This window comes from Panicum virgatum, chromosome 3K (genome assembly GCF_016808335.1).
Source record: "Panicum virgatum strain AP13 chromosome 3K, P.virgatum_v5, whole genome shotgun sequence".
In the NCBI taxonomy this organism is placed as follows: domain Eukaryota; kingdom Viridiplantae; phylum Streptophyta; class Magnoliopsida; order Poales; family Poaceae; genus Panicum; species Panicum virgatum.
In genome coordinates this window covers 50,428,188-50,455,120 of record NC_053138.1, presented here as the reverse complement: position 1 = coordinate 50,455,120, position 26,933 = coordinate 50,428,188, and the positions used below count along the sequence as shown (strand labels likewise).

The 26,933-nt window shown below is 47.3% G+C and overlaps 1 long non-coding RNA gene across 2 annotated transcripts; it reads left to right on the top strand.

Annotated features, from left to right (window-relative positions):
* The first annotated feature begins 4,460 nt into the window (after window positions 1-4,460).
* Window positions 4,461-12,859, top strand: LOC120699481. Of its 2 annotated transcripts, XR_005685447.1 has the most exons (4): window positions 4,461-5,125; window positions 5,230-5,286; window positions 6,569-9,439; window positions 11,414-12,859. It is a non-coding gene; the product is annotated as an uncharacterized LOC120699481 (long non-coding RNA). The 2 variants fall into 2 exon arrangements; XR_005685446.1 differs by lacking the exons at window positions 4,461-5,125; window positions 5,230-5,286 and having other exon boundaries at window positions 5,293-7,071; window positions 7,773-9,439; window positions 11,414-11,476.
* Window positions 12,860-26,933: the final 14,074 nt, after the last annotated feature.

The following is a 26,933-nucleotide window of genomic DNA, read 5'->3' as shown; positions in this document are numbered from 1 at the left end:
TACATCAAACGGCAACGAGTCTTCAGTTCGTACCAGGTCAGGTACGCCCGAAATGAAGGCTCAGTGTGTGGACCGGTATCCTCAGCCAACTGCTCGCCTGCATCATCCCACGCATCCACCCATGGTTATAATCTAGTGACCCACATTGTCGAGAAAGGATGTCCAGCCCTTGATAAACTGCACGTTAAATAGAAATTAGTTTCACGTTATTAGTACATGGGTGCTCATACATTTTTGTTACCTATGATCGTGGCGCTGAACATGATCCAACGCTGAAGACACAGGGAAAGACTGGCGTCGACCGAACTGCCTCATGACTCTATCCGGGCAGTGGGCCTCAACTGCAACGTCGTACACCAAAGCTGCAGTAGTCATCCATAGGCCCTGGTCCTGTGTGCATACCGAAGATATCCCAAGTGGTGCACGTGCGGCTATAGCCGAAGGACTTTATGGCTCCCACACAATGTCTTCTGGGGTCAATCGATCAAATTCGGCAACAAACTCAGGATAAGACCGCCGGGTCTGTACATGTGCCCATTTTTTCTGCAAAAATAAAAATTATGTGTCCATAAGAAATGTATTGAGGGAACAATGTATGACCATAGTATGCATAGAATATAAATTTTTATCGGGTCCATATCTGTCGAGAGTACCAGAGAGTCCCCATGGTGGGTCTGTCGTCCTCCGTGTCACCGTACATATCCGGCGTGTATGGTGACTGGTCAATCATTGGACGACCGATAGCAATCCTTTCGTAAGACCAAAGCTGTAGCAGAATTGGGCACCCCGTTAGGACAGCATTCCTATCATTCTGCCGTGATGCCTTGCAGAGTCCACGATATGTGCATACAAGAACCGTTGAACCCCAACTATATAAGGGTATGACATCCTCATCTGCATTGGCGATCTCCTGTGCGTAGAGCAGAAGCACCTTATCCACACAGTGGCCATGTGAGTTATTGAACATGATGTACCCAAACAACCACAGCAGGTATGCCTCGAGTGATCTAGTCACGCTGTACTCATCAGCAACGGCTGCCAATAGATCCGGCTGCAATGAAGTACGAATATTGAGAATAGGAAACACATGAGTTATTTCAAAGCCATAAAATACATCAACACATCGTTTTGTACGAAATTGTACCTGAAACTGTAGGAGCCATGACTTGGAAGGGCCTTTCGACTGTGGGTGCTCATTGAAATCTTCATGATCAATCGTGGTGGCAACACCTGCAAAACGTTCCTCAAGATCCTCCAGCCACGTAGAAGGTACCACACGGGGCCCGACAGCGTCTCCAGTGATAGAAAGACCAAGCAGCATCGCAACGTCCTGCAGGGTCGGTGCCATCTCCCCACAAGGGAGGTGGAACGTGTGTGTCTCAGGTCTCCATCTGTCAACGAGAGCTGAAAGTAGAGACCTGTCTAGCTTCACCAAAGCACTCTCAGCAAGACGAGCCACAGTGAGAAGACCTGCGTCGCTCAGCCTGTGTCATACAGTGCACAAATGTTAATACATTATATAACAAAATGTACAACGGATTAAAACAGAAAATAGATGACATATCACCTGGGCACCCATCGTGGGTCTACAGCAACTAACTCTGCAGGTGGATGTGTACGCAGCACGTTTAGTTCTTGGTGCTGAACCTTCGCAAGGAAGGACCGGTGACCCGAGTCTATTGTTGGGTCCAGCAACGCAGGAGTAACCCCGGCCATACCTACCACGTAAGATCAAAACAATACAATACAATCACACACATCTAAATATTTCTAATAGTTCCTTATATTTCCTAAATAATTTCTAAGATTTTCTAACGATTTATAATAATTTCTAATATTTTCTAACATTTTATAAATTTTCTAATATTATCTTGCAATTTTTAAGATTAATTAATTAGATTGCTAATGTACTATATCAACGCTAATCACTACAAGTAACTACACCTAAATGTACCACTAATCAGTCCTAATAATAATTAAACTGATTGCTAATCTACTGTTTCAACAAAATAGTTTCTATAATTTTCTACAATTTTCTACCATTCTCTACAATTTTCTAACATTTTCTACAATTTTCTAACATTTTCTACAATTTTCTAATATTAACTTGCATTTTTTTTATTTTCTAATACTTCTCTAACAATTTTCTAGTATTTTCTAATACTAAATTTAACACTAAATGTACTATATCAACGCTAATCACTATAAGTAACTGCACCTAAATGTACCACTAATCACTCCTAACAATAATTGAACTGATTACTAATCTACTGTTTCAAAAAAATAATTACAACATAATCTATTTATAAAATGTAAAAAAATTTAGTTGCCTAAAGTCGCCGGTGAGGGGCAGCCAACAGCTTATATAGGGTTGGGGGGGCCGGTCGCCCCGCAGGCGGGCGGCCAGGGCCCGCCGTCCCGATGTCGGGCGGCCTGGAGGGCTGGCCGCCCCGCTGCCGAGCGGCCGGTTCTCCAGGGACCTCGGCACAACTTTTTGTCGAGTTTTTTTGCAGATAAGCCCCTGCCGCCCGGCTGCCGGGCGGCCAGGTCCCGGCCGCCCAGCAGCGGGGCGGCCGGGGTATATTCATGTAAATTTCGAACACAAAAATATATTTTTGTAAAAAACGAAAATAAAAAATATAAAAATAAAAAAACCGCAAGGAAAGCTCCTCCTAGGCCGAGTCATGCAGGCTGAGCGGCCCAGCAGGAAGAGGCCCAGCAGCAGTGACGGCGGCAGCTGGGGCCACTGGGAAGGCCACGATCAGGTCCTCCAACCCTAGACCTGGGCATGGGCTGCCCGACCCGACGGATCCGACCCAACCCGCCCGAAAATAGCCCGAAAATAGTCCGACCCGACCCGAAGAGTTTGATGGGCGGGCTCGGGTCAAAATTTTTGACCCGGTATGACTGACGGGCCAGGCACGGGCTAAAAATTTTGACCCGAAACCCGAAAAACCCGAAGGAACCCGACATTTTACATAGGCCCGGCCCGACCCGACCCGAACCCGACCCGACCCGACTGGCTGTCGGGTTGGGTGCGGGCTCAATTTTACGGCCCGGCCACCAGGTCGGGTCGGGCACGGGCCGCTAGAAAAAACACCGGGCTTTTTCTGGCCCGACCCGAACCCGACCCGGCCCGGAGGATGCCCAGGTCTATCCAACTCTGACTCATAAAAAAAAATCCTGACTTACACGTGGCTCCTGACCGCCTAGCGGGAGGCACGGAGGAGCACGCCCCACATCCGCTGAGCCCAAGCGCGACCTCCCAGCCCGAGAGGGCAGAAGAGGGCCGCCTTGGGAAAAGGCATTGAATGCGTCATCGGGCGATGTGGCACACACATCAGCCACACAGCCTACACTCTATCTGACATCTAGGGTTCTGTTTGGTTGGGTGTGCTAGTGTTTGCTAGCAAACTTTGACCGCTAATTATGATGTTAAATAAAGTTAGTTTACAAAACCAACTTCAGAACTCTGCGCTAGAATCCTGAAGAATCTAATGAGGTCTTTGACCACGTGATTAGAGGATAGTTACTATAACATCACTGTAGCCAATAATCAATTAATTACTGTCATTAGATTCGTCGCGAAAAGTTATATCCATCCCTAAAAAGATTTTACAAATATACTTCATTTAGCACTCTATGCATGTAAAATTTTTTTCTCGGAAAATGTGCGCTAGGAACCGTAGCGCGATCTAAACAGGGCCTAGGATAGAGGTGCTGACTACGAAGTGAGGGTCCAGCATCCGTCAGCTGGGGCATCATGACCTGCTCTGACCAAAGCCCACATCGCTTGCCCGCGCCACATCAAAATTGTTAAGGGCAGGTACAGCAATCGGCGAATCGCCGAACACGTCAGCTGCCTGACTGAGCTGGAGGGGAGTCTGCGCCGAGCTTGTCGCCGCTTCCGTCGCCGAGCGCGTCCACTGTTCATCTGCTGTTTATCTCACTGTTCATCGTACTGCCCCGGCGCGGGAGGGAGCGCGCGCTCCGTGCGGTGGCAGCGGACGCGTAAGCGCCCGCGCTCGCTGCACGGTGGACCTGCATCCGGTGGAGCCTGGCTGGCGGCGGCGGCAGCTCGCTGCAGCTAGCGTGGAGCGGGAGTGCAGCGCGTGGGTGGATAGGCCCGGGGTGGAGCGCAGCGCGGGAGGCGACGCGGCGGGAGCGAGCAGCGCACGCCCGGCGACCGGCGTGGCCTCATCCAGCCTCTGATCGGTGGGGACATCAGACTGTGGAGCCCGGCTGTCTGTGGCGGTGGAAGGGAGCGGCGGCGGGATGTGTAGCTGCCGCGGAGGCAGGGCCTTTCTAGCTGCGCGCGCTTGGATCCGGCTTGGATTCCCTCGCCTCGACACGCCGAAACAGCGGCCCCCGCCGAAACAGTGCGCAGGCGGCGCTGTCCGCCCTGTCCTCCGCTGCGCTCACGACGTCCCGTCAGAGCCGGTGCCCGAGACCGCCCCGTCGCGTCGGCGTGCTCCTAAAGCTCGATGCCCGGCCCCTTTCCCGCCGAGATAACAGCCGTGCCCCTTTCCTCTCCTCTTCCTCCTCTTTCCCCCGTTTCTTCTCCCTCCTGCTTCTCTCTTCGTGTTCTTCTTCCCTGCTACCCACTCCGGCGGCAGCTCGACCTCCTCCGGCTCCGCGCGGCTGAGCTCCGCCGCCTCCGCGACCGCGTGAGCACGAGCTTCGTTGTCCCCATCACGCGAGCGAGATCCATGGCGGCCCCCCTACGCTTCCTCCCCAGCTTCGATGCCTCTGCATCCGCGTCGACCGGCCATGGTTCAACTCGACCTCCTCGGTTTCCACCTACGCTCCGCAGCTGCCGCCCGCTCCGCGGGATCCAGATCCAGCCTCCCCCTCCACCTCCTCATCCCCGCTCCCCCCGTCCTCACTCTGCTCCTCCATCCACCCCCACGCGCCCGCTCCGCCGGTGCATCTCCTTGGCCAGACCGCACAGCATCGGCAGCGCCATCCCCTCCTCCACGGCAGTCCCGCCGGGCATGGCGCAGCTCGCCAAGTCCGCCTCCATCATCAGGCGGCCTCCCGCTGAACAAGTCTGACCTCAACCACCATCGATCTGGCTTAGCCTCCAGAAGCCCGTGGTGCGCGCGCCGCAAGCTCCAGCAAGCAGGTGAGTGGGGGACTGAGTTCGAGCTCCTGGATTCGGCTTGCTTCTATATCACATTCTTTTTTCCCCTTGATTCCTTCCTCCGTTGGACCCTCCTCCTCCTGCAGATCTGGTGAGGTGGTAACGACTGTTGTGAGGAGGTCTACACCGTGTTCGTCTGCTTGGTAAGAATCACCCCTCAAGCACGCCCATGTGCCCCTTCTCCATTCATCCATCTAGTTATGTAATTTGTAGGTTGTAGTTGTGTCTCATTGTTCGAGTTTGATAGAAATCAAATCCCTTGCTTCTAGATTTATGTTTTATCTGCATCAGGGATTTGTACCTGCTAGAAATCAAATCCCGAAGTACTTGCATCACTAATGCAGGCACACCTCAAGCGCTCTGTTTTTTGTTCCTCAATGGAAATTCCAATAGTCGGCACCACAGGTGTCCCATCTAATGCCATAGATAATAATTGACATGCCACAAAACACGAAAATGTAATAGTAAAACAGCAGTGCTAAAGTTTGTGAGAAGGTAAAAAAATGTAATTTATAGTGCTAGCTTCTAACATTTACACGGTCGCTAGCTTTGTCTTCACGTGTCCTTCACCTAAAGCCTTTGGTGCCTTCAAAATTTGCCGTGCTAACTAGCTGGTTGCTAAATGTCAGCTCCTCTAAACAACCAAACCAAGCCAACAGCCAACCTTTTCAAGGAAAAAAAGAGCCAGAATGTATAGATAACACCTATCATTATGAAAACTAGCTAAAATTGTCTAGCTGGTGGTATCCAAAGGCAAGTGCACTTGAACTGAAGTTTTGTACCAGAATATAATATAGATAATGCCATTGCATCTGAAAGTGGAAGAGAGATTTACATCTCAAGATCAGAGCAGCTCACCATCTTTAATGTATAACATATTCTATGTCCATACTGTTCTGCGACTCAGCTTCATAAATTTTATGTGATGCATACTCTTACAAAGTTTTATACCCACCTAGCTTTTCTGTTTCTAGAAAGTTCTGCTACTTGCATGATCAGTGGCAATTGTTTAATACGGTTTTATATGCCTCGAGCACACATACATACACACTTGACCAAAATTGAACTGAATCGCTCGGCTGCTGGATATCCATGTCGATCTACCTGGGTTAATAGATTAAAAGTGACAGTAAATTTCATTTTATTTATTCAACTTGATCAATTTTTGTGTGAATGTAGAACATAGTTCATTTTTAATAGATCTGGAAAGTTTTGAGAAAACTTTTTTTAGGACTTGTCGATTGGTTTTCTACTGAATTTGCAATGCTAATTAGATATTACATCCTTGATAGTTTGATGATACATATCTGATCATGCAATCAAATTTATCCTAATAACTAAAATATCATAAGTAGACCGTACCTTTGGGTTTATTTTATTCTAAATAACTAAAACAGCTGATACCCTTGTGCAATTGTTTTGCAGGACTGCAGTAAAGCATGCACTTTGTTAATTAAATCATCTTAAATTCTGGTGTGATTTTCCCATCTGGATGGTAAACTTTGATTTTCAGCTAAGTGTTTGTTCTTTTTCCAGTGCGAAGTAATGGAACAGATTAATTGATATGCTTCTTCTTTCTCTTGAAGAATCTGATTAAAGTAATAAAATTGAACATGCCCCTCCTTTCTCTGATGAGCCTTTCCTTTACTTTCTCCATGTTTATGTGAAGCTTTCAATTTTCTGTTAAAACTGTGCCGCAGGTTGCAAGACTTAAATGCTAGAAGCCAGAAACAAGGGTTCCATTGGTTACTCAATTAAATTTGAAGATACTCCATGTTTTCTAAATTCCAAAAAAAGATTAGTCTTCGACTGGCCATCTGAGCATTGTATGGGATTGTTCTTTCTTTCTTGTATACCAAAAAAAACAAAGTGCAGCAGTCTGAACCTTTTCTGATCAGAGAGCATTACTCTGATAAAATAAAATACATGTAAGCTTCTACCCTCATATATACACTGCTTAGATGAATATTATTTTTATCAATGCTAATCGCTATCCTGCATTTGTGATTCACACTGCTCATGTTTTTGATGTTAATGAAGGCCTTGCCTGCATCTGTTTCAGTGAAATAGGCAACATCAAATTTAGTTTTGTGTGATTTCAAATTCACCTGCGGTGAGATTAACTTCTTGCCACAGCAAACAGTAATTATTTGGAGCTAACTCATGGGATATGACAAGTAATCCTTTCTGTTGTTTGTTCTAATTGTTTGCCTAATTGCAATTACTAATTCGTTACAATTTGAGATTGTTAGTAATTGTTTTGGTCTCCTGTTGGCATTAATTTGTATCCACTTGAGGCTGAGTACAGTAAAAGAATACTTGTGGCCAGTGATGCATAATAAGGGCCATGCTCGTGCCTCCTTTAGTTTCAGTTATAGAAGTTTCAGTTATAAAGAACCTAACCTATCTTGTTGCCTGTATATGGAATCGGGATAGCAATTTTATATGTATTGATCACTCAATGTTAATATATTCTGACATGATTTGATTTGAGTATACTGTACTATTTTCAGCATGCTTGTTGGTTTATCATAAGTATTTTCTTATTACGATTGAAGCAAACTAACCTTCTGGATATGTATAACTAAATGGCATTTGAATTACTCTTATGTTACTATATCCTTTGTAGCAAATATTGATGCATCATACTCATTGGCAATCATGCATGTTCTGAAGCCATCAAACTCCTGAAGGATTGTGTGTGGCCGCACAAGTTGAGTTGATCTCATCCTATCTATGTATGCTGGATTTACTCGGCTCACAAGAGTTGATATGCTAATTATCAAATGTATATACCCAACCTGAACAATATTGAATTAAATATACAGTGTTTAATCAAATATAGAACATATCATGTTCCAGTGTCACAATTTCTAATATTGTTGTCATGATAGGGCACTCAAAGTGTTTAGGGTAAGTCTGTTTGTTAAATGATGATGACAATAGGAGCCTTTTAATTACCTTCTGATAGTAAAGGGTGAAGAATTTATGTTGTCTTAAATATTATTTTGATTTTATTGCTGGATTTGATTGTTCAAACAGTAGGGCGAGCATCGCGCGCCGAAAGTTCTAGTCAAGATCAACAGGACGGGGTGCCTGACAATACATCCTGCCACTAGGCTTAGGACGGGGAGGTGCACCGCACTACCTGTGCCCATTGTGCATGGGCTCGATACGGGAACAAGCGATCCAACCACCCAACCTACGGCCAGATCGTTGACAAGGGCACCAAGACCCCTAGGCCACTGCAAGTCAAGGCCGCCTGTAAGGACGACCACGCACATGCCATGCCCTATGACAGGGTTTGGCAGACCGGACTAGAGAAATGTTTGGTACTGTGGTTGATCTGATGATCGGCACCCAGCATCACGACGCGATGGAGCATGACCAGCCCTATGAAGACCTTTAGCTAGAACGCGTGTAACGCTCCTGACCTCACCCGCGGGATGTCCACCAAGGGTTGATGAGGGACCCCTTTCTCTTGCTGTAACGCAGCCCCCAAGACATATAAATGGGGAGCTGGGCTTTCGCAACTTTTGAATGGTTCAGAGCACACACGCACACACACATTCACCTGCTTGCAAGCACCCTGTTGTAAGCACACAGCACTCAAACACAAGGAAAGAATAACAGGCCAGGCACTGATAATGGACGTAGGGTGATTGCTCGAACCACTCTAGACCCCTGCGTTCTGAGTGTTAGTCATTGAGTTATGGAGAATTGCAGCGTACTTTATGGTGAACCATGGACAAATAAATATGTACATCAAGATATATAATTGCACATAGTATGGAGTGCTGAATTATTATGTAGTTGTGATATCTCCTCCTCGGCCTATAAATAAAAGAATAGGTGAAGGAGTGAAACCCCATTAATTGAGAGGAGATACATAAATATTGTCCATGGCTGACCTATTGAACTGTGTTGGGCCTAGGAGGCAGCAGGAATTCTATGAATTGTTTCCTCTCACCGCAAGGTAGCAACTATGTCTCCGATTGTCACGGGTGATATCTCCCTGAAATGCTGCTTGCATTGATTCTAACGACCTGTCTGGTGTGCATTGTCGGCGAGATGGATCCTATAGGAGATGAAGGCGTCGAGGATCAGAGAATTCATCCATCTATGTAGTTTTTCATAGTCTAATACTGACAGGTTACTCACGAGTGTATGGGTGCATGGTATGATGACTATTATTCTTCGTCATAATCTCCGATGGCTACGCAGGACATGAACAAGCAGGGGTTTGGCTTGCTACTCGAAAACCACCCACGGTGAGAATCGTCCAAGAAAGAATAGGTACGTAGCATTATGGATGTATATATTTTCCTCTTTATTACCTGCTATGGTGTGCAGCTCCTAATTTCACCAATTTGGTAGTCTATTCGCTCGATTATGCAAAACAAATTATGTACATGTTGTATGCTAAAAGTGGGGTTATGTTGTTGTTTGTATTTTTAGTCTCCAAGAACCATTATGAAAAGCTGCTATTAAATGGCTCTTCCCACCACGGGAATGGACATATTCTTATTCCGGGGGCTAGAATTAGAGAGAAAAGCAGAGGATTTGGTCCCCAAATCCATCTAATAGAAAATAAAATCCGTGGAGGATTTGTGGCCTCCTCATTTTTGTTGTCTACCCCCTTTTGCGTTGCTTCTTGGTACATTACATTGTTTACTAGAGCACATCGCCCATAATAGAAAATAAAATCCGTGGATGATTTGTAGCCTCCCCATTATTGTAGAGTCTGTTAGTGCGCAATTGTAGTGCACTTGTCATATCAATTTTTGGCATATATTTTTGAACTAGAGTTGAAGGAGAGGATGATAAGAAAAGAGGATCAGACTGTCGCCATTCATGGCTATGAGGAATGCTACCTAATGAGGCACACAATTAGCTCATCATGCATTAGGCCAGTCTCAATGTAGGTTTCATGGAGAGTTTTATGACATTAAATTCTATACCACATCATTAATTTTGCTAACATGGCAAAAAGAGATGAGAGAGTTTCATGGGATGAGAGAGGAGTATGATCCTCATGAAACTCACCTGTCACAATTACCTAGTTCAAGTCATGGTAACCGTTCCATGAAACTGTACACATAGACTGATCTTATTGGTTTGCTATGGTCACAGCAGTTTTGAAAACACAGCTCAAAACATATAGTTATTTCAAAAATATTTGGCGCTGAAAAAAAATTCTTAGATATGCTCACAAACGTACTTTGCTTCCCTACTGGGTCGCCAAATTTGACCACATTATGTACATCTTTAACTGCCTCAGCTGTTTTTGTATATTCTATAAGAAGCGTGGGCCACCCATTTGTGAGTCTTACCTGCATATTGAACTTAATGTTTAAGCCTCCCACTGAATGGATACACATGCATTGCCACATAGTTCTAGGTGTGCATTGAAGAAACATTTCAGATATAACTGCATGGAATCAAGTGCTGAGTTACTGTGGTTGTGATAAACTTCTCGGCCTATAAAAGTGCAGGTGAAGGAGCGAAAAAAAACCATTATGCCACTAGTTGAGAGGAGGTAGCTAGATGAACATTGTTCATTATATTGCTGTACTCATCTGCGTTAGGCCTAGGAGGTAGTGGGAACTTTGTTGCTACAACACGCGTCGATGTGGCTCCTGTGACTCCGTTTTGTTTTTGATCTGCACCGGTTCATGGCTGACCCTTGAAGCATGTTATGATCCACACATATCAGGAGGCCTGCGTTGTTTGTTGCATTGGTAGGTGAGAACTCACCATGGACATGCTGACGCGCCCTTAACAGTTGTGGCGCATCGCTGTTAGGAACCTGTTGTGGCGTGGAGGAGTGAAACAACAACAAAGTCAGTCTATACGTACGCATTGCTCACTGGCTGTAGAGTATAGATGTGCAGGAAACAAATTCCCACATTACAGCCAGAAATTTAAACTTCTTGCAGCAGTCGAGTGTGTTGAATTTGGTAGTCAGTTACAGACAATCAAATATCCAAATGGAGGAAGCCGTCGAGAGTACTTGTGAGTGTTTCATGGTAGAACATCTTTAGAGATGTTCACAACTGTATCCAATGGGCTGTTGTATTCTTGAGATCGAGATGGGTTCAAATGATCGATGCAAGGGTACCAACAGAAATTAAAGATTTTAAGTTTTTGCTCATTTTGAACTAGGTCATGGTGCATTGGTTTGTGAGGAATGAGAGTACTCTATCCTGCCTGTGATGAGTGAATCGTCAACCGTGCGGTGTGATCGTGCGCTTGGTCTTTGGATTGCAGGTACACGGGCGTCAAGTGTCGACGGAGAGCTGCCGTGGAGGTGCTGTGGCCGATGGACCGTGCGGTGGACGGCGGTGAAGGGCAGTCGGGACCGGAGCTCGTGCCGGGCGGCAGCTGTGGCGTCCACTCCTGGATCGAGGGCGCAAGCGGCGACGGAAGGCGGGTTTCTTGGTTTGCGCCAAAAAACCAAGGAGGCGGACGGCGGTTGAAGACGCCAAGTCGTGGAGGCACGGGCGTCGATCTCGGGACTGATGGAGGCGACGGGCGTCGACGGCGTCTAGGGCCTCGCTGCGGGCGAGGAGGTGACGGGCGTCGGGCGGCGTCTAGGGCCATCAGAAGGCCGAGGCGGGAACGGCGTCTAGGGCCACGGTGTGGAGGCAGGAATCTTCCCGCGTGTGGAGTTTTGGCGGTTTTCTCAAAAACGGCCACCTACCCGGGTTTCGCGGATCCCCCAAAAACCGCGAACCGTATCTTCATCCACATGGCGGCATCGCGGAGAAGACTTCGACTCGAAGAAAGAACTTCGACCGTCGGATGAGTCCTTGTATCTTTTTCGGTTTTGCCCCTACGGGCTTTCTAGTGTCTAATAGAGTATAGGGGTAGTTTAGTCTTTTAGTCTAGAGTTAGTGAGGGATGAATATCTCCCTCCCTCCCCACTCTCTTCCTCTCTTTTTTTTCCTGGACTCACCATTCCCGTCGCCCTCTCCCTTTTGCTTTTTCTGGTTCTTCTTTTTCTCCCTCCCTCTCCTCTCCTAGGTTTAGAAATTTTCCATGAATTCTTGAAGACTTGTACTGTGATTCGAAGGGAATGGAGGCCCTTCTCTCCTGTGCCCTCGGAGGGTTTTTGATTTGAGTGAAATCGAGTTGTTTTTCCTTCTGGGATTTTGGTTTCCCGTGTTGGTTTTGACCTTGTGCAGGTTGGGGAAGTGGCATCCGGCCGGTTGGCCGCGGCTCCACGCGTGCTAGTAAGCGGCGCCAGGTCAAGCCGATCCCTGCCGCGCGCGCGCTCAGGGGCTGCCTGCAGGCCAGCAGCTGCTGCGTTGCTTCCTAGGCAGCGCGTGCTGTACGCGCGGCAGGGGCATGCAGGCAGGCGGTTGACAGCATCCAGCACCTGAGCTTGAGCTGGTACAGCGGCTTGCGGCACCCAAGGCAGGCAAGGTTGGCAGGGCAAGCGGCTCCCCAAGCAGCAGCGGCGCACGCACTTGCCAAGCGAGAGGGCACGCAGACTGCTGTGGCCAGAGGCGTTCGCGCTTGCCGGTGCAGGGCTCCTAGTGGAGGAAACGGTAAAATTCAGCAGCTTTGTGGTTTCGTGTTTGTGTGATTCTTGTGCAGGGAGACGAATCGAGTGCGTGTGTGGGAAATCCCAACTCTGATCGTGTTCGTTCTTCATCAGCACAACTCTGCCCGTAAGGTGTTCGATGAATTGCTTCACCAGTCTTTTCTTTTTCTGTTGATTTTGCTAGATTTTTCTTAGGTCCCTTTTGAGTAGCAAATCATGTTTTAGGGCTGCCTTCTAGTTTTAGTCGCTTAGCTCCTTCTCTAGATTTATTTTCCTACTCTAGGTTTAATTAATTTTCTGCTTAATTAAAACCTGAAAAAGCAAAACAAAAATTAGTTTAGTTATTCTTGTGTTAGCTAGATTTTATTCCAGTATTTCTAGTTTTTGTTTTATCTATGCTCTAACCCTTTTGTTCGAGTTTCTGAGATATTTTGGCTTTCCGAACGCTTTGCTCTGATCTTCGTTTGCGTGATTGAACTTGTGAGATTTTGTTCGAACTTTTCTCGATCGAGCTTCCGATTGTGCGTCAAGAGTATTACTAGTGCCGATAGTCGTTCTGAGCTATGCGGTACCTGATACTCTTCGTCCGAGGTGCGTTGGGTGAATCGGGACTTTTCTCTTCGGTTTTTCAAATCGAATTTGAGGCTCCCATTCACCCCCCTCTGGTCGCCTATTTGGTCCTTCAATTGGTATCAGAGCTTAGTTGAGGTTTTCAGTACCTTAACCGGTTCGAAAACCACTCGGCGACCATGGCGAGTCTTGGTAAGATCCCGGTATTTTCCGGCGAGGACTATGCCTACTGGAAGGTTCGCATGAGAGCCTTCCTGCAGAGCATGGGAGCCGATGTCTGGGAGATTACCACGAACCAGCTTTACGAGGTGCTTGCTGTTCGGGCCACGCCTCTTCAGGTGACCCAGCACGAGGCTAACGCCAAGGCCGTCAATGCCTTGTTCGCTGGCGTTTCTCATGCGGAGTTCTCACGCGTCCAGGGTTTTCAAGAAGCCCACAAAATTTGGACGTGTCTTGAGAACTACCACGAGGGTACACCTCAGGTGAAGGCCAGACTGTTCGAGACTCACCGGCGTGAGTATGAGAACTTCACACAGGAGCCGGGTGAGAGCATTGACCTGATGTTCAGTCGTTTTCAGTCGATTGTGAACAAGGTCAATGCGAACAGATCTGCTGATGCCCTTGAGTACACAGAGCATGAGAAGGCCCTTAAGTTGCTTTACGCACTTGATCGCTCTGTGTGGGATCTCAAGGTGAACACCATCATTGAGTCTGCTGGCTATGAGACTCTGACGATGAACGAGCTTTTCAGCAAGCTCAAGGCCACGGAGGTGGATAACCAGACACGAGCCAAGCTCAATGGTGCCCCTCCTTCCAAAAGCGTAGCTCTTGTGACTGGCCCAGGTGGTGGATCGGGCTCTAACGCTAACTCTGCTCTTGGCTTTTCTCTTGCCTCTTTGCCTTCTATTTCAGATGAGCAGCTGGAGATGTTGGGCGACGACGACTTGTGCCTCCTCATCAGCAGGTTCCAGCGCGTCTACCACAACAGGCAGAGGAAGAAGAACCCCGGGTGCTACAACTGCGGCGATCTGAACCACTTCATCGCCGATTGCCCCAAGAAGTCCGGCGGTGGTCAGAACAACTCCTTTGACTACTACCGCCACCGCGACCGCGACGAGGGAGGCTCCAACAAGGAGCGTCGGCGCCACAAGCACCGCAGTTGTGACCGGGGAGGACGCTTCGTCAAGGAGTCGCTAAAGAAGCGCTTCCAGTACAAGGCCAAGAAGCGGGAGAAGGCCTTCCTGGCGCAGCTCAGCGACCTCGACAAGAGCTCCGACACCGACCGCTCTTCTTCACCGACCTCCGACGACGATGACAAGAAGAAGAAGAAGCGGGACAAGGAAGCCACCGGCTTCATCGGCCTTGCTTGGCGGCCGGTCGGCGCAAGAGCTTCTGCACCATGGCGGGCGAAGCCGATGGTGCTCATGCGTCTTCAGGTGGACATGCTACACCGACGCACTCCGGCTCTTTCTCCTGGATCCGAGAGCGATTCAGAGGTAAACTCCACGATCGACCTGCTTGATACAGAGGTTAGGGAGTTGTACGCCGCTCTCGACAACCAGAAGAGGCTGCTTAAGGAAGCTGCTAGAGAGCGTAGAAAGCTTAGGGCTGAGCTGGCTTGTGCTAGGGAGAAATCTAGTGAGGATGAGTGCGCTGGCTGCATATCTCACATGAATGATCTTGTTGCTCTCCGTGCCAAGCATGATGAGAACGTCGCAAACTTAGATGTTGCTAAGACTTCGCTTGCTGATGTGTCTCATGAGCTCGCTAAGGCCAAGCATGAACTAGAACTAGTTAAGGACGCTCCTATCATTAGCGATGTGCTTGAATGTGATGAGTGTCCTATCTTTAAGTCCGATCTAGCTTCGTTGCAGTCCAAGTTTGCTACTGTTGTGTGCGAGCTAGAGGAGATGAAGTCTAGGCCAGTTCTGCTTGGTGCTTGCAAGGTTTGTCCCACGCTTAGGTCGGAGCTAGATGAGAAGAATGCCTTGATTAAGTCTTTGGGGGAAGACTAAGGTCGTGGAGTCTAGCCCACCTATTGACTGCTCTGTTTGCTCTGGTTTGATCTCTGATTTGGATAATCTTGCGGTAGAGAAAGCCAACTTGGAGAATGAGAATGCATATCTTAGGGCGATTCTTAGTTGGGTTTCTGCTAGTGAGCCGCAGTTGGGCATGATGATTAAGCAGTTCAAGCGTGGTGATGGTTTTGGGGTCGGTTACACATACACGAAGTCAGACTTTGACAAGTTGTATGGTAAGATCGGCAAGGCTGCTGGAAACACTGCTAGTATGAGCACGCAGCCTTCGCTTGTTGACCCCGCGGATGGTGTGCTTAAAGAACCACCGAAAGCACCTCCGCAGAAGCAGGTTTGGGTTCCAAAGCCCAATGAGCTGAAGAATCCCCTTGATACGCTCCCTGCTGCCGCAAGCCAGGTTGCCCAGAAGAAGGGGGCTGCTCCTCCCCGTCCGCAGGCTAGGCCTCCACCTCCCAAGCATGAGGTGAGGTACCACTGCGAGTACTGTGACAGGGAAGATCACCTGGAGGAGTTTTGCTTCAGAAGGAAGCATGCTGTGAGGCGTGAGCAGGAGAGACAGAACGCGGACATGTACTCTGCTCGGGTGCATGGTCCTCCTCGGCGTGGTGATAGGCGAGATGCTAGGGCGCGCCGTGTAGGTGGAGGTCAGGGAGACGGTGGTGGTTACCGTGCTCCAGCGGGTGGTCGCTTTGCCGGTCGTGCTTCTGTTCGTTTTCAGTATGGCTATGGACCACGGGACCGAGGCTTTGGAGGAGGTTTCGATGCTCCACGCTTTCCTCGTGGTGGTGTTCGTCAGTCACGCGGTAGACGGGACGGGGGATATGCTTTGTCTGATTTTGCTAACCCTTCTGTAGAGCAAATGGCTCGACACTGGTTTGCTTCTCACTTTGCTAACCCCAGTGTTGAGACATTTGCTCACCCTTTGTCTCACTACTGATGTGCAGGTCGGAGGCTTGGAGAATAGGTGGATCATGGACTCCGGTTGTTCGTGCCACATGTCCGGAAATGACAAATGGTTCTCCAGCCTCACCCCGATGCGCTCAAAGGAATACATTATGTTCGGGGATAATGGAAGAGTAAAGGTACGTGGACTTGGCGTTGTTCGAGTTTCTGATCGCTTTACCCTGAGAGAAGTTGCTTTGGTTTCGAATCTTGGCTTTAATTTGCTCTCTGTGTCGCAACTTCTTGATGAGGGGGTTTGAGGTTCGCTTTAAGGAGGGCTGTTCGCGTGTTTTGGATTCCAGGGGAGATTTGGTTTGCCGGATTACACCTCGTGATCGAGTTTTCTTAGTTGACTTCTCTGGAACTCCTTTTGGCCCTTCTCATTGCTTGATGGCTGGTCCTTCTTCTGATCTGTGGAAGTGGCATAGGAGACTTGGACATTTGAGCTTTGACTTGTTGTCGAGACTGAGCTCACTTGGCCTGATCCGAGGATTGCCCAAATTGAAGTTTGAAAAGGACCTTGTTTGCCATCCGTGTCGCCACGGGAAGATGATTGCCGCTTCTCATCCACCTGTTAATCAGGTGATGACCTCTCACCCTGGAGAGTTGCTACACATGGACACTGTCGGTTCTTCTCGGGTGATGTCTGTTGGTGGGAAGTGGTACGTTCTTGTGATTGTTGATGACTTTTCTCGCTATTCTTGGGTCTTTTTCATGAGAACCAAGGATGAGGCTTTCGAGTTTGTTCGAGACTTGATCTTGAGGTTGAAAAACGAGTTAGCCCCAGGCGATGAGAGCGATCCGCAGTGACAATGGCACAGAATTCAAAAACGCTCGTTTTGACGCCTTTTGCAGTGATCAAGGGCTCGAACACCAGTATTCTTCTCTCTACACTCCACAGCAGAATGGAGTTGTAGAGCGGAAGAATCGGACGCTGGTTGAGATGGCGAGGACGATGCTCGATGAGCATAGGACTCCTCGCAAATACTGGGCTGAGGCGGTAAACACCGCTTGTTACGTGTCCAACCACATATTCTTGCGTGCTTTCATGCATAGGACTTCTTATGAGTTGCGGTTTGGACGCCAGCCCCGTGTTGACCATCTCAGAGTTTTCGGTTGCCGGTGGGTTGTGCTGAAAGATGGAAATCTTGATAAGTTTGAGTCTCGCTCGTCTGACGGCATTTTTCTCGGTTATGCTTCTCACTCTAGAGCGTACCGTGTGCTGATTATTGATACTAACATCGTCAGAGAGACTTGTGAGGTCACTTTCGACGAGACTGCACCGTGCAATTCTTCTGTCTTTGAAGTTGCAGGAGATGATGAGCTCGGCACCTCCATCTTTGAAGATGAGGAGGAAGAAGCTGCGGAGGGCGACCCTGAGGCTACCACGCGTGCTGTGGACCTAGTTGCTTCCGCCACGAGCTCAGATGATGATGACGGCCCTGATCCGACTACGTCTACTTCACGGGGGCTGTTCGGGGAGGTGACTCAGGCTTCACCAGTTGCACTTGAGGAGGCACCAGCTTTGGTTGAGGAGGAGGCGACTTCGACACGGAAAGCACCGCGACACATTCAGCGTCGCCATTCACCTCAACAGATGCTAGGTGATCTCAACGAGCGAGTCACCAGGTCCAAGGTAACAAGTATCGCTGGCTTTGCTCATTCAGCGTTTGTTGTCTCTTTTGAGCCCAAAGATATTGGACACGCTCTTTCTGATTCTAATTGGGTCAATGCCATGCATGAGGAACTTGAAAATTTTGAAAGAAACCAAGTTTGGGTTTTAGTCGAGCCTCCACCTGCTTGTAATCCCATCGGAACAAAGTGGGTTTTCAAAAACAAGCAAGGTGAGGATGGTTTGGTTGTTCGAAACAAGGCTCGTCTTGTTGCCCAAGGGTTTTGTCAAAAAGAGGGTATTGATTTTGAGGAAACTTTTGCCCCTGTTGCTCGTTTGGAAGCTATTCGAATCTTTCTTGCATTTGCTGCTTCCAAGGGTTTTAAGGTTTTCCAAATGGATGTTAAATCTGCCTTCTTGAATGGTTTTATCCAAGAAGAGGTTTACGTGAAGCAACCCCCTAGTTTCGAAAATTCCAAGTTTCCAAACCGTGTTTATAAACTTCAGAAAGCTCTTTACGGTTTGAAACAGGCACCTAGAGCTGGGTATAATAGATTGAAAACCTTTTTGCTGGCTCAGGGCTTTAGAATGGGATGTGTTGATAAAACTTTGTTCCTCATGCGATCTGGCACTGATTTTCTTTTAGTTCAGATATACGTGGATGATATTATCTTTGGTGGCACTTCTCACGCTCTTGTCTTCAAGTTTTCTGAGCAGATGTCCAGGGAGTTCGAGATGAGCATGATGGGTGAGTTGCAGTTCTTCCTCGGACTGCAGATCAAGCAAACTCCTCAGGGCACTTTTGTCCATCAAGCCAAGTACACTAGAGACTTGCTGCGGAAGTTCGACATGAGTGACTTGTCTCCTCAGCCGACTCCGATCAGCACATCTACAGCGCTTGATGAGGACTTGGACGGCGAGGCGGTGGACCAGAAGGAGTACAGGAGCATGATCGGCTCTCTCCTGTACCTGACAGCGACGCGACCGGACATCCAGTTCGGCGTCTGCCTCTGCGCACGGTATCAGGCTTCGCCGCGCACCTCCCACAGGCAGGTGGTGAAACGCATCTTCAGGTATCTGAAATTCACTCCTGAATTTGGTCTTTGGTATTCTGCGGATTCTTCTCTGGTTTTGGTGGGTTTTTCTGATGCCGATTTCGGTGGGTGTCGGTTGGATCGCAAGTCGATATCCGGTACTTGTCAATTTCTCGGTACATCTTTGGTGTCTTGGTCCTCTCGCAAGCAGGCTAGTGTAGCGCTTTCTTCCACAGAAGCTGAGTATGTTGCCGCTGCTAGCTGCTGCTCTCAGATACTTTGGATGAAACAAACCTTGCAGGATTATGGCTTGAGTTTCGGTAGGGTTCCTATCTTTGTAGACAACATGTCAGCCATTAGCATTGCAAAGAACCCTGTCCTACACTCCAGAACCAAGCACATAGACATCCGATTCCATTTCCTGCGAGACAACCATGAGAGAGGGCACATAGACCTGATCCATGTCCCTTCAGAGAGGCAAACCGCAGATATCCTCACCAAACCGCTAGAGCAGGACACCTTTGCTCGCTTGCGAGGAGAGCTTGGGGTTTGTTACCCCTTTTGATTGCTGATTTTTCTTTGGTTAGCTTTGTAGATTTTATTTGCTTCTCTTTGTTTTCTTGGTTTGGTAGTTGCATTGTGCATATGCATTGTACATGTTTGCATTTTGCATTGTCTCACTTGCACTAGCATTCTTGTATACATTGCTATGATCTTCTAGTGCCTGCTAGTGTGAATTGATAAACTTGATCATGTATAGCTTGCTCCACTGTGTATATGACATCATCTGAGTTAAGCTATTTTGATTTGAAAATCTGAAAACATGATCACCCTGTCTTGGCTACTAGCATGTTAGGGCGTGTTGATATGCTTTGCTATCTTATTCATGCTAGTGTGGCCTTTCGTTCAGCAATTCATATTTGAAATGATCTAAATCTGATAAAATTGCTTGAACTGTTCTGGAAATGGATGGAAAAGATCCAGGTGGGATTGCTTGTCGCGCTGATCGAGCTTTCGGGACAGCTCACTGTGCACTTGTGAGAACCCGGGCAAGGCTGTGCATGACTGAAACGAGTGCTTTAAGCTTCTGATTGTCTTTTGGCATAGGCTTGGCCTCGTTGCTAAGTAAAGCATGACAAGCTTTCAACCCCTAGCACTTAGAATTGCTTGATATAAAAATTGATTGAAAAATGAATGTTGGCAACTTGTTCTGGCTGATTTGGCTCACCTGTATGAGTATGAGTAGCACTGCTTTTCATTCCCTACTTGTTAGTGCTAGATCATGGGTGATGCTTTTATTTCTCCTAAATTGAACTTGCCTAGCTCTAGACTGATTTGATATACCCTGTTGAGCTAGATGTAGGTCTTGTTTATGGATGCACACGTGCTTGTGACTAGATGTTGCTCATATCATTGTATCCCTGAATGCTTTCACTTACACCTCCTGCATTGCATTCATGGCATGGCATCTGTTCAGGGGGAGTCTCAGCTTCAGGGGGAGCTTTAGGTGTATTTAGGCTTGATGTGTGCATGTGCCAACAAGGGGGAGAATTTTTTGGAGAAGTGATCGAACAAGGGGGAGACTTGTTTGATTTTTGAAAAACTTGTTGTGCACAGGGCTTTGAGAGTGCATCATTTTGGGAGAGTTGCACTTGTGAGAGGAAAAAGCTTTGCTTGGGGAGTTTCTGCTTTGTTTTTGGCTCCTGGTTTTCCTCGCTTTCCTTCCACTTCCTGCATGACTGCGTCGAGCGTTACCTCTGTCTTTGAGGAGTCATGTTTTGGCATTTGATCGATTGCGTCGAGCCGTTGCCCTTGTCTTAGGGGATCGATCTGTGCTTGAGTAAGTGACTGGTCTTGCCTTTCTGAGCTTTGTGTCACTTGCTTGTGTTCTTTGCTTTCTTATTTCTTTTTATCACTTCTCTGGTTACAGGTGGTGTGTTGACAATGCACTCATCAAGGGGGAGATTGAGGAATGAGAGTACTCTATCATGCCTGTGATGAGTGAATTGTCAACCGTGCGGTGTGATCATGCGCTTGGTCTTTGGATTGCCGGTACACGGGCGTCAAGTGTCGACGGAGAGCTGCCGTGGAGGTGCTGTGGCCGATGGACCGTGCGGTGGACGGCGGTGAAGGGCAGCCGGGACCGGAGCTCGTGCCGGGCGGCAGCTGTGGCGTCCACTCCTGGATTGAGGGCGCAAGCGGCGACGGAAGGCTGGTTTCTTGGTTTGCGCCACAAAACCAAGGAGGCGGACGGCGGTTGAAGACGCCAAGTCGTGGAGGCACGGGCGTCGATCTCGGGACCGACGGAGGCGACGGGCGTCGACGGCGTCTAGGGCCTCGCTGCGGGCGAGGAGGTGATGGGCGTCGGGCGGCGTCTAGGGCCGTCAGAAGGCCGAGGCGGGAACGGCGTCTAGGGCCACGGCGTGGAGGCGGGAATCTTCCCGCGCGTGGAGTTTTGGCGATTTTCTCAAAACCGGCCACCTACCCGGGTTTCGCGGATCCCCCAAAAACCGCGAACCGTATCTTCATCCACATGGCGGCATCGCGGAGAAGACTTCGACTCGAAGAAAGAACTTCGACCGTCGGATGAGTCCTTGTATCTTTTTCGGTTTTGCCCCTACGGGCTTTCTAGTGTCTAATAGAGTATAGGGGTAGTTTAGTCTTTTAGTCTAGAGTTAGTGAGGGATGAATATCTCCCTCCCTCCCCACTCTCTTCCTCTCTTTTTTTTTTCCTGGACTCACCATTCCCGTCGCCCTCTCCCTTTTGCTTTTTCTGGTTCTTCTTTTTCTCCCTCCCTCTCCTCTCCTAGGTTTAGAAATTTTCCATGAATTCTTGAAGACTTGTACTGTGATTCGAAGGGAATGGAGGCCCTTCTCTCCTGTGCCCTCGGAGGGTTTTTGATTTGAGTGAAATCGAGTTGTTTTTCCTTCTGGGATTTTGGTTTCCCGTGTTGGTTTTGACCTTGTGCAGGTTGGGGAAGTGGCATCCGGCCGGTTGGCCGCGGCTCCACGCGTGCTGGTAAGCGGCGCCAGGTCAAGCCGATCCCTGCCACGCGCGTGCTCAGGGGCTGCCTGCAGGCCAGCAGCTGCTGCGTTGCTTCCCAGGCAGCGCGTGCTGTACGCGCGGCAGGGGCATGCAGGCAGGCGGTTGACAGCATCCAGCACCTGAGCTTGAGCTGGTACAGCGGCTTGTGGCACCCAAGGCAGGCAAGGTTGGCAGGGCAAGCGGCTCCCCAAGCAGCAGCGGCGCACGCACTTGCCAAGCGAGAGGGCACGCAGACTGCTGTGGCCAGAGGCGTTCGCACTTGCCGGTGCAGGGCTCCTAGTGGAGGAAACGGTAAAATTCAGCAGCTTTGTGGTTTCGTGTTTGTGTGATTCTTGTGCAGGGAGACGAATCGAGTGCGTGTGTGGGAAATCCCAACTCTGATCGTGTTCGTTCTTCATCAGCACAACTCTGCCCGTAAGGTGTTCGATGAATTGCTTCACCAGTCTTTTCTTTTTCTGTTGATTTTGCTAGATTTTTCTTAGGTCCCTTTTGAGTAGCAAATCATGTTTTAGGGCTGCCTTCTAGTTTTAGTCGCTTAGCTCCTTCTCTAGATTTATTTTCCTACTCTAGGTTTAATTAATTTTCTGCTTAATTAAAACCTGAAAAAGCAAAACAAAAATTAGTTTAGTTATTCTTGTGTTAGCTAGATTTTATTCCAGTATTTCTAGTTTTTGTTTTATCTATGCTCTAACCCTTTTGTTCGAGTTTCTGAGATATTTTGGCTTTCCGAACGCTTTGCTCTGATCTTCGTTTGCGTGATTGAACTTGTGAGATTTTGTTCGAACTTTTCTCGATCGAGCTTCCGATTGTGCGTCAAGAGTATTACTAGTGCCGATAGTCGTTCTGAGCTATGCGGTACTGATACTCTTCGTCTGAGGTGCGTTGGGTGAATCGGGACTTTTCTCTTCGGTTTTTCAAATCAAATTTGAGGCTCCCATTCACCCCCCTCTGGTCGCCTATTTGGTCCTTCAGTTTGCTAGGGTCGCAGCAGTTCTTGGAAACTTCATAGAGGCATATACACAAAACTCAGCTACTTCGTAAATACTTGCCGCTGAAAAAAAATTCTTAGATACAAAACTGACACCCCCACTTTGTTTCCCTACTGGATTGCCAAATTTTACCGAATCTTTCAGTGCCTCAGCTATTTTCTGATATTAGAAGCTGAACTACAAACTAAACTTAATGTTTACGCTTCTCACTGAATGGACACAGTGCATCGCCACGTAACTCTAGGTGCATATATATTGAAGAAATGTGTACATGACAGATAACCGCATCCGTGGAATTAGGTGCTCGGTTGTAATTAATATCCTTCTCACCAACCTATAAAAGAGGAGGTGACAGATCCAAACCCCCATAGGCTGAGAGGAGAGAGATGATCATTGTTCATGGCTCTATTGAACTGTGTTAGGCGTAGGAGGCAGCGGGAACTCTATTGTTACCATCCTGGTTGCACCGCCTGTCCCTCCGATCCATTTTACCTTTGATCTGTACCGGTTGACAGTTGAACCTGAAGCATGTCATTGTGATCCACACGTACCAGGAGGGGAGTGTGGTTTGTTGTCACGGGATAAATCACCCTAGAGCGCTCTGCCTCGAGATTGCTCTGCTAGCATGGAGTACAGTACTGATACATTGGAGGATCTTTCTCCGGTCTGTAGCTACGTGCATATAGGCGATGTAGTAATAAAATTGATTCCTTCAGCGGCGGCCAAGCTAGAAATATAATCTAGAACTGATACAGATCGTTCGATGGATCCGAATGAAGGTTACTCTTTCCCTCTTCTCAAGACTATAAGCACATGTAAAAACTCAAGTGAGACTCATCTGTCACCACAATACCTTCAACAGTGCCATTGCAAGGTATAACCAGTTATTAAGAACAGACTGGGGAGAGAGTCCAATAGTCTGTACAGGACAACTGATGAAGACTAGGCCCGATCTTCCGAGAGGTAAGGGTACGTTCGATTGGTGGAAATCTCGACATTGACGATCCGGCTTCAAATCAGCAAGATTCGAACCCTGCAACCCCTACACCACTGCTCCGTTGGTTATCAACCAAGCACAACTTGATTGACCTCGCCGAGAAGGCTTTTCCTGCAAGTGAATCGAAGGACACAACCAAGAAGATGTAAACACGCAATCTGATATTGCAAATATGGATGAAACGAATCAAAGAGGGGTTCAAGAACTCAATTCCAAAGGATTAATCGACACAGTGGAGGAGATCAAGAACGGGGGCCCTGGATCAATGTATAAGGACTTGTCGCCACAGATACAACGATGCAATGTCTGTTCCTCGAAGGAAAACACAAGACTAAACAAAACCCAATCATTCTAGGCGGCGGCTACTGAGTTTATACCCTAAGGGACGTCCTAGGGTTGCTGGTGGTAGCCAAGTGGGCATCCACCACTTGGGCCACTTGGCCCGACACGGTACATGGGACAACAGCCCAAAAGACGGCGGCGCAGCGCCTTGGCAGATTCTGGATGTCACATTGTTTCGTCGATTTCTATTGACTCCTAATGAATTTGGGCCTGAAACTGATGCCATTGGAAACTCCTTGAAATTATCTTTCCATCCATATAAAGAACGTCTGAAATGGACTCCGTATGTGACCTGGGCGTCATTTTTAGTGCGGGCTGCTCCTGGACTCCGAGGTGGACTCGAACTTGAGTTGTTTTGGGCCTCCACCTTGGGGATTCGAACCGAAGAAAGTTTGGGCCTTCTACTCGATTTGGAAAACCTTATAGGTCTCCTTCATCTTCATGCCATTCACCATGTTTGGCTATATGCATACTTGTTATGTCCTCATCATCCTCCACTTCTTGTAAGAAAAGCCGTCCTCGGCCCCAATTGTATTCGAAGTTGATCCTGCAAGTTCCTTGATCGGAATGCATATGATCTTGGACAAGAAATTCAAATCTATTCTGAAAAAATAGTACTAACAAAATCTAGTATAGAAATAGATGGCATATGAATATCAATAGTATTAGATCCATTTAGTTGATTACAAACTTGTACAACAAAAGAAGAATCCATATTGCTACTAATGTAAACGCGTTGTATCATATATTGTCCGTTGATATTATATTTGCCAACAACATGATATGTATTTCGAGAAAACTATGGCAAATCAGCATATCCAAAAAGTTTCTCCTCCAAATAACTAAGATTACACAAAATATCAATTTCAATGTAACCCAAAGTACTTAAAGAAGATAATAATTTCAGCTCATCAACATCACTAGCAATGTGAAGAAAATGTCTATTTTCAGTACAAATATTCGATTCCAATAAACATATTGCATGTTCTTGGATTAAATGTTGCATGGGTATAACATAAGTAGCATCACATACATCAAGAGAAGTCTCACCTTCCATGAGTGTAGCAGCATGGGCATTACCTATGTTCATATTTTCAGCAGGAGTGATTGGTGCATTGTGAGATGATGGTTCAGAATTTGCACGTGAGGTTGTGAGCTCCTCATTTTGTTTTGCATCATCCTTGTCCTCTTGCGTTTGTTCAGAATCCTGCAAAAGGTCAGGGACAGCAGGAGATACAACAATAGAATGATCCTCTAACTGAAACACCCCATCATAAGAGTTAACTATATGAGATGGACTAACAAAAGTTTCTCTCATAAGAATTTTCATGTCATCCCATGTTTGAGGTTTATCTAATGGACTTAAGCTCTCCCACCAAGTTAAAGCAGAAAGTCACAAAACACTGGCTGCATTTTTTACCTTCCTCCTTGGACACATAAAGCGATTAGCAAATATGTTATCTATGACAATCTCCCACTCCATGTACTCATCCGCACCTATACCATCATAGGTCGGTGGATATGAACAAACTGTCATTGTTAGAAGACAGCAAAAGACAACACAAAAGTATTATCCCTATCAACTAGCAACTACTAGGTGGTGGTGAAAGTGGAATGCAATATCTCAAGCGGCTTACCACCGTCTTGCAAATGTTTCTTACCAAAGCCAATAGGCGGCATAATCAGTTGTCAAGCTTGGGTGTAACAGTTGCAAGGTGAACCTGTGCTGACAAAAGTAATATGTGGAGTTTTAGGAAGGCACAATATGGTAGAAAGGAATATCAAAATTTCAATTCAGAATTGTAAGACTGAAAAATAGTCCCAAGCTAGTCTATGTCGCCGGCCTAAACTCGTCTCGGACCTAGTTCAAGCAAGCAACAATATAGCAGTGCACAGGAATACAAAGGATGCAAGCACTTCTTAATTTCTTTCTTTCTTTCTTTTCTTTGTTCTCTCTTTTTTCTTTTGGTGTGGCTTTTTCTTCTTTTTTTTGCACCTTTGCCTTTTTCTTTTCTCTTTTGTCTATGAGTAAACAATGAAAACCAAATACAAGCAATTCAGACTGTCCTTCTCTCCAATAAATGTAGCAACCAAATCTGTTGGTGGAAAAAAAATTCTTTTCTCTCTCTCACTTTATAACTTATGCCGTGAAAGCAAGAGTTGACACTAGACCACGAACAAAATCTAGACACGACAAACACAACGACACAACGAGGGACTAAAATTGAGCAAAGCAAACTGAACTGAATAATTGTGGGGCACAAAAGGGGTTATAGGACAGCGGAAACTCGATGAACAAATATTTTTGTGGGCTGTTTTGTGGACTATAGGTGATGAACACGAATGAATCTAAAGTGAAAAAACACGATAATACCTCACGGGCAACCTGGAATCTTGATACCACTTGATGAAGACTAGACCCGATCTTCCGAGAGGTAAGGGTACGTTCGATTGGTGGAGATCTCGACGTTGACGTTTCGGCTTCAAATTAGCAAGATTCAAACCCTGCAACTACTACACCACTGTTCAGTTGGTTATCAACCAAGCACAACTTGATTGACCTCGCCGAGAAGGCTTTTCCTGCAAGCGAATCGAAGGACACAAGCAAGAAGATGTAAACACGCAATCTGATATTGCAAATATGGATGAAGCGAATCAAAGAGGGGTTCAAGA